Genomic DNA, 15,205 nt, shown 5'->3' with positions numbered 1-15,205 from the left:
ATTGTTAAGTTAAATTGATTGGTACAAAAAAGGGCAATTCAGTCTAGAAACAGCATCTATAATTGAGTGTCATCATTCGTTTGAAATCAGCAGAGGCAGTCATATGTGTGAATAGGTGAGAAAAGAATTTTTGCATGTTAAAAATAAAGTGGGGGAGGGTGAATTTATTCACTTGCTCTTTTACAGGGTAACATACATAATACTAGAGACATAAATTATTAATGTGTAGGAAAATACATTGTCCTCTTTTTCTTGTCATTAGACTCCTCCAGCATGAATTGACACGTTTTTTTTCTTCCATTTCATCTTTTAATTGTACGGCTAAAATGTAGTTTTATGTCTGGAATAATTCTAGGGTACCTAATTTTCAGTTATCTGACCAATCAGAAATATTTTAGCAGGGCATTTTATTATTTGCACAAACAGAGGAATAGAGTAAAGTCGGATTAAGAGTGAATTCTAAACATAAAGCACTGAATTAAAAAAATAACTTTGTTGGAAATTTTATTAAAAAATATGTCTACCAATAATGAAAGAACATCCTAGATTCGTAAACTCGGATACAGTATTTTTTTATGTTCATGCTGTCTGTGCGTTACCTATATAGTCTATATAACGAACGCTAAGGTTATATAAACAACAGAATTTCGATAGAATTTCAATGTGTAGTTATTCAAATATTTTGTCACAGAAATTAATTATAAAGAAATAATAAAATTAATACAAGTCGTTGTTGTCTATTCTTTGCTCTTCCTCATCGTCCCCCCCCCCCCCCCCAAGCGATGAGTTGTGCTCGTCCGATCCAGAAGCATTGGGCTCGAACTGGTAAGGAACGAGATGTCTTGTATGTCTTTCCCATCGGTATCGTAAAAAGAGGATATGTGAAAAGACATCATCAGAAGTTGACGATCTTCTATTGGTACATTGTCACTGGCCATTTTGAAATTGATGTGTTGTGACGTCACAGGCTCCAATTGCTATTTGTAGTAAAAGCGGTCGTCCGCGTGGCGCAGTGGTTAGAGCATCTGCTCTAGCGTCGCGAAGTAAGGAGTTGATCCTTACGTCGAGGGTTCGTATCCCACTGTGGGACGTGGAGACCGGTCCTTCGGATGTGACCGTATAAACCGAGGTCCCGTGTCGCAGTAGATGCTGGCACGAAAAAGATCCCTCACTGCTCAGTGGCCCTGAGTGCCGAGTATAGGTCAAAATATGCAGCTCTCCACCGGCAAGTGGTGGCGTCTCCATATGAGTGAAAAATTCTCGAGAGGGACGTTAAACAACATTCAAACAAACAGACAAACATAGTAAAAGCGGAAGTGCCGTTGATTGGTTTTCGGCACGTGCGAAAATAAGCAACTAACTTGCTCATAAAGGGACGTAGAAAGGTGAAACTTTCGAATCATTTTTTTTTCATTAATAAAAATGCATCATTTAAATTCAACTTATACGTAGACTTCCAAGACACTTTAATAAATAACACCGAAAAAAACATGCTAGGGTATATTCCCAGCACGCACACAACATTGAATAAACTTTGAATCAACGTCACCGTTCACGGTAGCTCAGTCGGTAGAGCGCTCGCTCCGTGATCGGGAGGTCGTGAGTTCGAATCTCGGCCGCGACAGACCTAAGTCGATAAAAAATAGGTAGCAACTGTTCCTTCGCCATGCGCTCGGCACTTTGAAGTGAAAGTTGCGGGTCTTTCGGATGAGACCTTAAAAACCGAGGCCCCGTGTCACGGCAGGCGTTGGCACGATAAAGGTCCCTCACTGCTCAATGGCCCAGAGTGCCGAGTAAAGGTCAAAATTTGAAGCCCTTCACCGGTATATGGTGACGTCTCTATATGAGTGAAAAATTCTCGAATGGGACGTAAAACAATATACAATCAATCATTGAATCAACGTTGATTTTCTATGTTGATTCAACATTGATTTTATGTTAGATTTTGAAAATTTGTTTCAAGGTTGAAGTCCTAATGTTGAATCAACATTGATAATCAACGTGTTGATTATATGTCGAAAGACAGTTGACTCAACATCTATTTATTTATTTATTTATTTTGCAAAGGGGGGGGGGTCATAATAATAAGAAATAAATCCCAGATTTCAAGCATATTTATCGTTTTAATCTAATTACAATTAATTGTGATTAAAAATCTTTATGCAAAAAATTTTTGTTATCATTAAAAATTAAAGTTCTATCATTTAAAGTCAGCACTGTCATTTTTTACGGCCACCACCATCCTCTCTCTCCAGGGCCCATTTCAAATAATTTGCTATGGCTTCAACAACCTGGTTTTCTGTTACGTTGTACGTTCACATTATGACATCTACAAAAAGCATGAAATATATAACGAAAAAGAAATGGATTACTATTAATTCATTTCAGCAAAAGATGAAAAGATGTTTCACCAAAGAGGCCCATGGGCTACAACGCTCACCTGAGTAACTTTGACCCTGCTGTTCTTCACCTGATTTCCCCTTGTAATACCTTCTGTGGCCCCACCCTACCTCGGAAGAGACATGCTACCCCAGGATGCTTCCACTTAAGTTATAGCTTTTCTGTCGCAGTGGTTCTTTAGAAGATTTTCAAAGATTCTTCCTATATATTTCAATGTAAAAATTGAATTCTCTATTGTGGCCCCGCCCTACCCCCGGGGGTCATGGTTTGAACAATTTAAAATCTACACTACCCCAGGAAGCTTCCACAAAAGTTTCAGCTTCTCTGGGCCAGTGGTTACTGATTTTTTAATGCCCCCACCCTATTTTTGTATTTTCTTGATTATCTCTCCTTGGAAGGGGCTTGGCCCTTTATTTCAACAATTTAAATCCCTCTTCACACAAGGATGCTTTGTACCCATTTTGGTTAAAATTGGCCTAGTGGTTCTTGAGAAGTTGAAAATGTCAAGTTTACGGTCGGACGGACGGCGGACAACCTGTGATCAGAAAAGCTGACGTGAGCTTTCAGCTCAGGTGAGCAAACCAAAAAAAAACAAGAAATTTTGTACATATTGTTTAAAACCAATACGATCACCTAATATAACCTTTGATAAATTTGAAGAAATTGGACCCCCCAAATGCACATTTGTTTTTTTTCCCCAGAGATATTCATATACGACATTACTTTTTTCGTCATACATTTACAAATAAAACATATCAAAATAAGTGTTAATATGAATTAAAACAATAATCAAGTGCATTGAAAATTAGAGTACAGTTCATTTGTACTCTACATAACTGGACACAAATTAGACCTCAACATTAACTAAACTTAATCATTGAAAACTAAAGCAAACGGCTCAAATGTTACCTTTCCATGGCCTTTTAGATGTGTCGTTGCCACCAATTTGTGCAACAATGCGTTCCTATGTAAAAAAAAAAAAAAACAACAAACAATTAAAGTACTTGCTTCACTTTATATTAAAAGTAAAAACATTTTAATATTTTAAAAATGAAGTACATTCGCAAATGTATATTAAATATAATTAAAAGACAGTATTTTATTTTTAATAGTAAGTTATAAAATTACCAGAGAACCTGGCAAGGAATAAAAAATATGCACTAACTTCATTGAAATTCTCATAACATTAATTGAAATTTCTAGGTTTTTTAACTTAAACAAAATGTCATTATCCCTTCTGACATTCAAAGACAAGCCAAAATCCTTAAATTCATCAAGTGTTACGTTTTTGTAAAGTGTGTTGTCATCTGCATTACTTTGAAATATGCTGAATTGAATACTATCGAATACTTTTGTTCTCTTTGTAACAGTTTTCTTATAAGGTAGGCCATGGAGTGATCGCAGTCCTCCAGGTCCTGGCTCAAAACTGCTCCAATAGCGAATTGACTTGCATCTGTTTGTAACATACAAACTTTTTTTGAAATTGGGTGTTATTAGAACAGGGGCTGTTGTTAGCGCTTCTTTTAGGGCTTTGTATGCTTCGATTGATTTGGTAGTCCATTTTATTTTATTGGGTTGATTTTTCTTTAGCATGTCCGTCAAGGCGAAGTAATTTTGGATATACTGCCGATAATATCCAGTCAGACCAAAAAATGATTTTAAATCTTTCTTTGTGATCGGCAATGAGAATTCATTGACAACTGTTACTTTGTTTGGGTCGGGTTGTGTAACTCCATTTCCAACGATGAGTCCAAGGCATCACCCTCACCCTCTGAAGACAATCTGTCACCTATAACTTTCTGTTACTGTATACTCGCATATAATTTTCCCATTTCTTGCATTCACATTCACGTATATAATCATTGTTGTAAATGAAAATAATTCTAATGTGGAGCTATATCTCTATTTAGACACCAATACAAAATCTGAAGAGAACATTTAATATATATGTAAAAAAAAATTTAGTCATTGATCAGTATGGCAAGGTGATGGTCTTTAATACTTGTTTTCATCCATTCCAAAAACCAGTTACACTCTTAAATGCAAATGAAGACAAGATTCCTAAAAGAAGCTGAATCTTTTGTTCCAATGCTCTATTAAACACAGATACTTCTACTTTCAGGTAAAATCGTCGTGAGAAGAAACAAGACTTGTACATCATGGAACAAGGATCAATCTCTCAAATCCGCCAGTGAGAGCTTGCAAATTTATCTCCACCTCTTCAGTAGCTTGCATCCCTGCCCTTTGGAGAAGCTGAAAACCCACACGAGTTTGTCTCCCCTCCAACACTGCAGGTAAGTAAAGAAGAGAACAGTGATCCAGCCTTCTAATCCTTCACCTGCTCCACCTCTGTAGCTCCTTGTCCCCACTCAATCAATACAGCCTTTAGTTATTCTGAACACTTCTGTTTCAGAGCAGCAACAACAACATCCATGTTGTAACAAATCCAACACCCACCACCCCCATACTTCACAGTTCTGGCATTCAAGTGCCTACACATGTATCATATTCTACCCACAGGTATAGGAAAAGAAAAGAGCTACAAGAGGAAGCTGAAATAATTTACAGGAAGTATGTAAGGAATCTGGTGGTATTGTGTGCAGCAAATGCAAAAAAGACAGACATTCAACTGGCCATAAATAATATTATGGAAATATGTACTGCATGGAAACAGCAACCCAGTCATTTGAATGCGAGCTAAAGGAGATGAAATGGAGGGAATGTAGAGGAAAGATCGATTGTATGTTAATTTACGTGCAGTTCGAGAACTGAATTACAGCATCACTACACGAGTATAACAGACTCGGCTACTGATGCTGGATTTCTCGTACCAGTAACACGATTTACAGAGAAGCATGTGCCAACACTTCAAGCATGCCTAATAGAAAACCAAGTTGTTAGCTGGAATTAATTAACAATAATGTGAATTAAGTATTCCACTCCAATGAATAATACTTTAAAAATATGTTTTCCATGAACATGCAGTATGTATCATGTTAAAACGTCGTATAAATAATATGCAATTTTATCTGTATTTATTCTTTTAATGAAAACAAGTTGCAAGGAGACGTTCTGATCTACAGTGACCTTGCAAGGTGAAAAATTACCCAACATTGTATTATCAGATTATATGTATTTAACTTGTTTTTTATTGTAAGATAACCACCAGCTTGTAAGTGCTCTTCGGCAAGAGGGGACACGAGAGAAATGTTGGGGACTTTTTAGTGGGAAAATAAAACCTGTAGCAGCTGCTGCTTGAAGACAGTTGCTGAATTTAAAGTACACAGAAGGAAACAAAAGACATCAGGAGACAATAACAGGCAAAGGCTTCCTAACTTTTTTTACAAGCTACTAAAGGTATGCAGTTTCCCTAGTGTAATCTGGGCAATTTTACTACCTCGTATCCCTTCAGTAAGTTACAAATAAAATATAAATTTAGTAACGTAACCTTATTTTAATGCCCCGTATTCAAAGATTTGGGGGGTAAAGTTTTTGCCCTGTCTGGTGGTCTGTCTAGCTGTCTGTTTGTCCACAAAAACTTCAACTTGCCTATACATCATTCGTTTTTACAAGTTTTACAGAGTTATCGCTCTATGTCTCTGCGGAGTTGTCGTCGGCCGCCATTATGGTGCTGACAGCGTGACAAGAGTGACACTATGTCCTACGAATAGAGACTTGACAGACACTGTGTTGTCTTTTTTGTTCAAATGCGAACGCGCTAAATACGATTTCCAAAGTATGTCGGTAGAAAATAAACATGCCAAGAAAACTTACATGTTTAAAGTAGTTGATTTTATTAATTCATGCCTACAAATACGCCCGAAGTGCTATATATCCAATATCTGAACTTGACGTTATGTCGATATATATTCTGGTGAGCTTGAGATAAAAGATACCACAGAGTCTGACATCCAAGAAGTATCAGCTGACAAAGTTTGATAATCCTAGGCCTAAAAGTATTAAAGTTAAGAGCCGGACACGAGAAAAGCTAACAGGCGGACGGACGGACATGAACCCCATAACATAATACGTCCCGTCTAAAGACGGGCGTATAAAAACGATTCCAGACGCGCTAAAATCGAATTCTCCACGCATTGAAAGGGTTTGCTAATTACCGAAATAGATGCTTAGTACGACTCTGCGATACTTGCTTTCCACTGCCGATATTCGAGGTAAATCAAAACGTATATTTAAAAAAAAAATAAAATACATTCACATTTATCATGTTTTAATTTTATTAATAAAAACTGATTATAAATATTACTTAAAGCTGAACACGACTCGTAAATAGGCATGCGCCATTTTCGATATTACTATCTAAGATATCAGCACCAGGGTATACTCTTCGCATTCGTTACACCTGACTGCTTTATTGTCACGGGTATCGGCGTGAAATGGCGACTCGTGTTCGTGCTGGTTATCTTGCATTACTTTTGTTTACATTTTATTGCAGTTACCTATATTTGTGTTTGTTTGTATACTGCACTGACCTGTGCAACTGTTGTAAATCTCTTTGGTATCTTACTCTCCTGCATTAGAAGAAGCACAGGTTTTTTTTGTTGCTACCAAGTGCTGTATAGCATACGTCTGTCTACACCGGTGACGACTGAATACACTGAACAGTGACCAAGTGAGCGGCTCTATATATAGGGGCCCTCAGATATAGCGATAGTCCAATCGAAAATGGCGGACAGATTCTTTTTACGAAGCGTGTTCAGCTTTAAAAAGACAAAATGTCGCATCTCTGTCCGTTTTTAACAAAATGGGCCCTGGCAACAGTACAAGCCAACCAGGGAGGTTGTGTTTACTTTTGAATATGTATCTAGTCAAATTAATTTGTTTAAGATTCAATTTTTCTGTTTTGTTGATCATTTATCAAAAGATTAAGAGAGAGAGAGAGAGAGCTCTGTGTAAAAATCTGGACTTTTTTTTATTTTATATTATTAGCAAAGTGAACACCACCAAGTGTGATGGAAAGAAAAGTAATTGCCTTCGAAAAGAAAGAGACCACGTACTCACTGATGATAGAAGGAAAGAGATCACGTACTCACTGATGATAGAAGGCAAGAGACCACGTACTCAATGATGATAGAAGGAAAGAGACCACGTACTCACTGATGATAGAAGGAAAGAGATCTCGTACTCACTGATGATGGAAGGAAATGAGAGTATGTATTCTACTTTTTTCAACTTTTAGATACAAAAATGAAGAGGTTTATGATGGGAAATGATTAAATAATTATTAAATAATCCTATATATGTATTTATATTTTAGATCAGAAGTCGAATCTGATGGTGAAGAAGACCCAAATATTTCGATCCTCCCAGTTGCAGCTCGACACAATGCAGAAACGAAAAGAACGATAGAAGTCCTACTAGAGGAAACTACCAAGTGAGTTACTAGTGCATGAAATTTGAGCCTGAGAAATAAATCACTTTTTGACTTATCTGTATGGGACGTTAGGGATAGATCTTATTATACCCCAACTTGAAAAGGGGGGGGGTATTTTTAAATGCTTTTAGATATCCAAATCCCACTTTTAAATCGACACTTGAACTGTCTGATGGCGGATCATCGACGGGCGCTTTTGCCAAATGATTCTTGCGCTGTTTTATCTGTTTAAAAAAAAATCAAATGACGTGTAGTAGTCTGAAGTCATAGTGATTAAACTAAGAAAATTGCACGCTTGCATTAAAAAAAGCATTGATATTAGTTTCTTTGAAATTTGAAATTAATAAAAAAGAGTATTAAGATGGACTTCAATACCGTCTCATTGTCATGGATGAATGTTATAAATGTTGACACTTTTATAAACGACACTAAACTCTCTTTACCCTCTAATCCTAAAACCAAATACATCCCAAAAGCCTGGCTATATACAGTGAGCACCTTTGAGGAACGCACGTTACTATCAGTATTATAAATAAATTATTCCACATGTGGGTTCAACATAGGTCATACAGGTAAATAGCTCTCGTTTACTATAGGAAAACATTGAACTGTTTATACATTTGTAATATTTTAGGTACCAGCCTAACCTTGTACAAACTTCCTACTTTCACACAAGTTGTATAAATATATATAATGCGTCTTTTGTCATTCGCACAACGTTAGGCTCATAGTAAACAGAAGCTTAAAAATGAATGACCGTTCTCGATTTACTATAGAAAATCATGAATCATGAATCCCTAATTTAAGCTTAAAATTAGCACTATTTTAGTAATATCTAAAAATTAACATCACAGACCCCCACTTTTAATTTTCTTTTCTGAATATATAAGATACTTTCAACCATTCTTCTTAAATTCAGTGAAATGTCATTATTTTCAAATGATTTTTTTGCTTGTTAAATTTTTAATGCCAGAAAAATGAAAATGTTTGTGTGCAAAAAGGTCAAATAATTGAACATGCGGAGTAATTTGAAAATTTCTTCGTTGTCACAAATTTTAATGTGTCTATTTAATATTTAGATAAGACTGTTTTTGTTCCCATAATTTATTTGAACAAAAAATATTGGAGGAAAAGCTTTCAAAATTGATTTATGTGTAAGATGCATTTTCAGTGCAAAAAGGTCAAACTAAATGCTCTAAAGCACCAAAAGAAGCGCATTGACCCCCAGTTATTGTTTTGACTTTTAATAAAGCTATGTGTATAATTCTAAAAATATACTTGATAAAAAATTCTCATTACTTTTGATGGCAGGATCTAACCTCCTAACATCCGAACTTCGGTATGCCAGAGATTTCAAAACAATCCGTTTATTCATGTAAAGGGTTTTATTGAAAAGATAAACTTTGAGTATCTTAGACAAAACATGCCGATGTTTGGGCTTTATTTGATTGTTAGAAAACGTGTATTTTTTAAAAAGATACACAAGTTGTAATCAGTCATTTAACATCCGAACTTCAGTATGTCCGAATTTTAAACAATCAGTTTATTCATGTAAAGGGTTTCATCGAAAAGATAAACTTTGAGTATAGTGACAAAACATGTCGATGTTTGGGCTTTATTTGATTGTTAGAAAACATGTATTTTTTTTTTAAATCAGTTTATTTATGTAAAGGGTTTCATTGAAAAGAAGTGACAAACCATGTCGATGCTTGGAATTTATCTGCATGTGTATTTTTTTAAAGAGAGGAGATCGGCTATGATTAATGCACATAGATTCATGATACATGTTAGCATTAAATCTATCCACTCTTTGTAAATATCTTCATGTTTAGCCCATTACGAGTATGCTCTCTCTAATACTGTTAAAGGTACCAATTTAGGCACTGTCGTGTTTGATAACTGCTGCGTGAAGAATATGGCTAATACGCAGCATGAATTAGACGAAGGTATCATTAAATTTACTTCAGTATTTTAAAGTACTCTATGTGACGGCTTATATTTAAATCTATACCATGTACTTTATGTACAATCCATGATCGTATTCTATTGTTCTCACCCTTCCTTACATATAAGTAAATAAATCATAATAAATCTCACCCTTTCTTCCCCTTATTATCGTAACGGAGATGTATTCATGTATTTTAATGTACTCTTTGCGACAGTTAATATATTTTGAAGCTAATACACAGGAATCCATGAATCAGATAAGGGTATCATTAAATCTACTTTAGTATTCCTTACCCCTATATATTATCGTGACGGACACGGAGATGTCTTCATGTATTTTAAGGTATTCTATGCGACAGTTAATAAATTTTAAGCTATCTTCCCCCCATATTGTCGTGACGGGCACAGAGATGTCTTCATGCATGGATAAATTACGAGGGGGTATTAAAAGTACAAAGGGTATTCGTTGTGTGTAAAAGAATCTACTTCATTGATTATGATGTTCTTCATGAATTAGATAAGGATATCATTATATCTACTTCAGTATTTTGATGAACTCTAAGTGACAGCTTATATATATATTTATTCACGGCCTCCCTCCATTGTTCTCGGTCACGGTGACGTCTCCTCCAGGTCACTAAGAGGTTATCCATGACCTTGCTCCATTGATCTCGGTCACGGTAATGTCTCATCCAGGTCACTAAGAGGTTATCCATGACCTTGCTCCATTGATCTCGGTCACGGTAATGTCTCCTCTAGGTCACCAAGAGGTCATCCATGACCTTGCTCCATTGTTCCCCCATTGTCCTTCCCATTGTTCTCTCAACAATAGACCCATTGTTTAACCCCCCCCCCCCCCCCATATGTCGGCTATACTACTGACGGACGAAAACATATAGCAATAGGTCACCTGAGTGACTGAGGTGACCTAAAAAAGGACTTTTTTCTGTATTGGAATCATCAATTTCGAAAGAGATTTCAAATTTGGCATTTTATCTAGGAAATAGAGAAGAGAAAAACATAGGGGAAGACATCGTAGGAGTGTCAAAAGAATATCTAAGTCATTCTGAGCTACTAAATTTCAAAAGTAATTCTTATACAACACAAAGAAACAAAACATTAGTTAGATTTATCAACGCATTGACTGTCTTTAATATTAAAACTTAGACAGGGCAAGACAGAATTACTTTTTGGAGGACAATAGAACAGATTTATTCACTCCGTTTTCAAACACTGGTTGCTCCTATGTCCTTCCTGCTGTCATTAAATATCTACACTAAATCAAGCAGTAGACAGGTTGTTGATATGCTGAGCAAATCATCTCCGAGTGGGTTCTTATTCCTCATTATCAAGCTGGATAGTATCCCAAGTCTGGATCGTCGATTCCTAAATGCCCGTCTAGATCCGTCATTGCTGGTTTTGACAACAAACAAGTTATCGGTTAGAAAAGGATATTGGTCAACACCAAAAACCTCGATCTTTAATTAGCATTATCCAAGTATTTGTTCCCTTGTCAACCTCAGAAAACACCGAGACACCTGACAGATTGCAAATGTGGGAAGATCTAAAACCTTCCGACTGTTTTCCAGTCAATATTTCGATTTCAGAATACGGCATGTAACATCAAATGAATCATGTCAGAGAAGAAATACTGCATGAAAAACAAACGTTTGAAAAAGAAATCCTAGACCAAGCATCACCTGATTACGAAAAACTAGAACAAATTCACTATTAACTTCCAACATTTCATACAAAATGCACTATACACAGTTATTTTAAAAGTTTTCCGATTCAAGCCAATTCACTGACAACACAAATGAAACAATCCACATAGAGGGAAGAATGAAGGGTGTTTTGATCTGATCTGCACTTAATGAAGATCTGAAAATGCAAGACAAAAACTAATCTGCACAGGCTGTCAAAACGAGAAGGTTTGAAAGAAGCATAAGGAAGAAAAGAACAGCACCGTCGGGTTCTAAGCAAAACAATTCTAAAAGCTGTGCACAAAATGTAGAAGGTCAAATGGAAAACACAGGCGAATCAAGTTAGCGATATTCATGTGTGCCAACTAATCACACGTCCGCAGCTGATGTTACTGAAGGGATGCCGACCTTCGTCAACCCCGACAACAACGAAACAGTAGCTTTGGTTCTTCGGCAAATTGGTATCCACGGAGGAATTAAAAGATACAACAGAGGAAAGACAGTAGATGTTTATATGTTGTGATGGTAGACGTCACAGCCTTTATCAACGCCTGTTATATGACGCCGTAATCTGCCACCTGTGCAAGGCATCCTTTATAATCCAATCTGCTTACAGAGAACACCACCTCCTTTCCTTTTTTCTCTCCTTCATTTGCAACTTTTTTTGAAAGTCAAACATACCCTTCGATTTTTATTTATATATCTATCGCTATTCACCCGTATTTGATTGACTGTTTTATTTTTCCTTTATATGTACAAACTAAGGTGTGAACCTTTTATTGAAACACCTACTTATTTATTCATATATATACCATGAACAAAGTTTCATTGTTTGTCAAATACGTTTTGATACACGAAATGTATTACTTGTTTGTAATATACATTTTGAGACCATATTCATTATATAAAAACTATTGCATCAAATCCCAATTTGAATGAAAAAAAATATTAAGTCATTACTTTCTTTCAATTTATTAGTTTTTGATTTTCTTGTTAAAACAACTGAACGTTCTGATGAATTCCATCTTGAAATCTTTAACCTTTCCGTCTATTAAAATCGAAATATAATTCCTATTTTTGTTCTTCATATGTCTGTCCGTGTATATTTCTTTCTTTATCCATTAAGATCCTGTATTTTAACTGATAAATACTGATACTGTCAACATTGTTTTTTTTATGAAATCCAAGATATTGTCACAAAACTTTTAAGAATGCTGTCTGATAATTTCATTGATGATCCTCATGATTCCACTCTAAAACTCGTAAACTAATACCGTCTTTAGTAGGACAGAGTTTAACCTGGTTATATGTGGGGCAATATGGTTTCGGTAGATGTGGGTTATAGTATGGAACTGAAACAAATTTTCTTAAAGTTACACATTTGTATGGCGAGTACACTTGGATGTACGTATCATCACCTAATCGACGAAAAAAGTTTATTTCACTTTCTTCATTTATCAGCTGATGTAATGCCTCCGTTGCAAATCCTACCAACAAATTTAAGTTATTCCACTGATGAATGCTTAACACAATTCCTACTGGATTTTCTTCTTGCTTATCAGATAATTCTCGTATAACGATAGACATTTTGCTCTCTTCTTTTAAAATTCTTACATCTCTGTTGTTTCCAATATCTACAGAATACAATTCCACCATGTTTTTTTTTTCTCGTTCTTGTTTTCTAAAACTTTTCCTTTAATAAATTACTATTTGCATTCTTAACTTAGACTTATTAATAAATATTAATAATACCCCTCTCCAACTGCCCTGACGTTTATTTGCTCCGCCTTTTTAAAGTTAGACCCTCCCCCGTTTTATTTATGAGGGCTATCCGAATATATTTGTGGGTACAAAGACCTCTATTCATGGGGGCTATACGGACACAGCAGGGGGCTATACAGACACTATTGCAGCATTTGACAAAAAGCTTTTCTACTTGAATTAAAAGGAAACAATGGTGAACTGGGCAGCATTAGGGAAAAATACTATATTACTAACAAGGCAGGAATTTTTCCTTCAAATGCTGGTCAAATTCTCAAGCAGTTTGCTTCTGAAAATGGTATTAATACACAGATATTCAATCCACAAAAAATTGTAAGTGGTAGGGACATTATACAAAGAGTCAGGAGAAAGTACCTCAGAGTACGTGGACTAGCTGTGCCTCATCAAATACCACCCAAAAAAATCAGAAAAACCCTACAGCAAAAAATTTACGATGGTATCTACGATATTGGTATTTGTATTGCCCCAAAAGTTTTTGATACCAACAAAATAAACAACACGGGTGAGCTTGTTGTGAATCAGGAAGAGATATATGGTCGGAAGTTTACACTTCTTAAGATCAGGGAGCAATCACTCAACGAACAGGAAACGCTGGGAGTCTTGAGGAGTACATCAGGTGAGGAATACAGCTCTCTTCCACCTGCAGCTGTAATAAAGAAACTGCATGAATATGGTAGGTAAAATATTAAATGTATTAAAATAGTTCAAGTTGATATCTTAAACAAGAGATTCAAGGCCCTTCACTGTAAAGACAAGAGACCCTTGGGCCACATCGTTCACCCAAGCTCTTTGGCTAGTAGTTCAGTATTGAAAATATTTAAATTTAAAAGTGTTCCGAAACCTACTTTTAAGGGAGCAGGGAATGGGGGGGGGGGGGTATCATTTGAACATCACTAACTGGCGATGCTCTCATATTTGACATTTGATGATTTTATAAGATTTATTTCCTTAAAATTTTATCCTGTATTTTGGCCTGCAAGCCTGTCTCCAGAGGACAAGACTTGAACAATCTTTATCTACACTACTCGAGGACGCTTCTATATTAATGACTTATCATGGTTTTGTTGTTCTTGAGAAGATTTTTAATGATCTTTCTTACATATTCATAATAAAATTCCGGTTACCTGTCGTGCCCCCTCTCTACCCCAGGGAGTCAAGATTTGAACAAACTTAAAGTACACAAATTTGATGCTTCCATATAAATATGAGCAATCACGACTTTCTTGTGTTTGAGGAAATGTTTAAAGATTTCAACTACATATTCCTTTGTAACACTTCCTATGTAAAACTTTGATCTCTTATTATGGACCCACCTTACACCCCCCTAGGTTCATGATTTATACAAACATAAATCTATACTATCTTAGGATGGTTTACCCCTTAATACGGCTAATTATGGTCGTGCTATTCTTAAGAAGAGGACATTAAAAGATATTTTCCTGTATATTACAACTATGTAAGAATCTGATCACTTATTGTGACCCACCTCTAGCCCTATTGGAGAGAGAAGGGTGTCCTGTTTTGAACAGTACAACAGGGAAGAAACTGTCAATTGTCAACATCTCTATATGGTAGTCAGTAATCTGGTAAACTATCATAACTTAAATATTGTGACATATTAACAAGCTTTTGCATAGGGACTACATTCCTTTCCATTGGAGTTGACCAATATGTTCTGCATCTAACATTAAGATAAGGCCTAGATAAATAAATAGTGTGTTTACGGTTCTTGACGACGCTAAAATGTACGAGCTATTTGAAACATGTATCCACCTATATCTTTTCAGAATTGAACAATTCTGGTTTCACTATTAAATATCCTAATCTTGATCACTTTTGTGTTTGAGAAAATGCATATTCTATACACATTAATCAAATCTTTTCAACAGTGATTTCCCCTGGAAAAAACATCAGCGTTTCTGCCAATAAAATGTTAAAATAAATATTGATTACCGACATCAAGTTACACGTGGCTTTAATT

This window comes from Saccostrea echinata, unplaced genomic scaffold (genome assembly GCF_033153115.1).
Source record: "Saccostrea echinata isolate AGI-Se365-2 ecotype Australia unplaced genomic scaffold, CSIRO_AGI_Sech_v1 ptg000036l, whole genome shotgun sequence".
Lineage (NCBI taxonomy): Eukaryota > Metazoa > Mollusca > Bivalvia > Ostreida > Ostreidae > Saccostrea > Saccostrea echinata.
The sequence above is the reverse complement of the archived record's forward strand: the minus strand, read 5'-3'. Positions refer to the sequence as shown.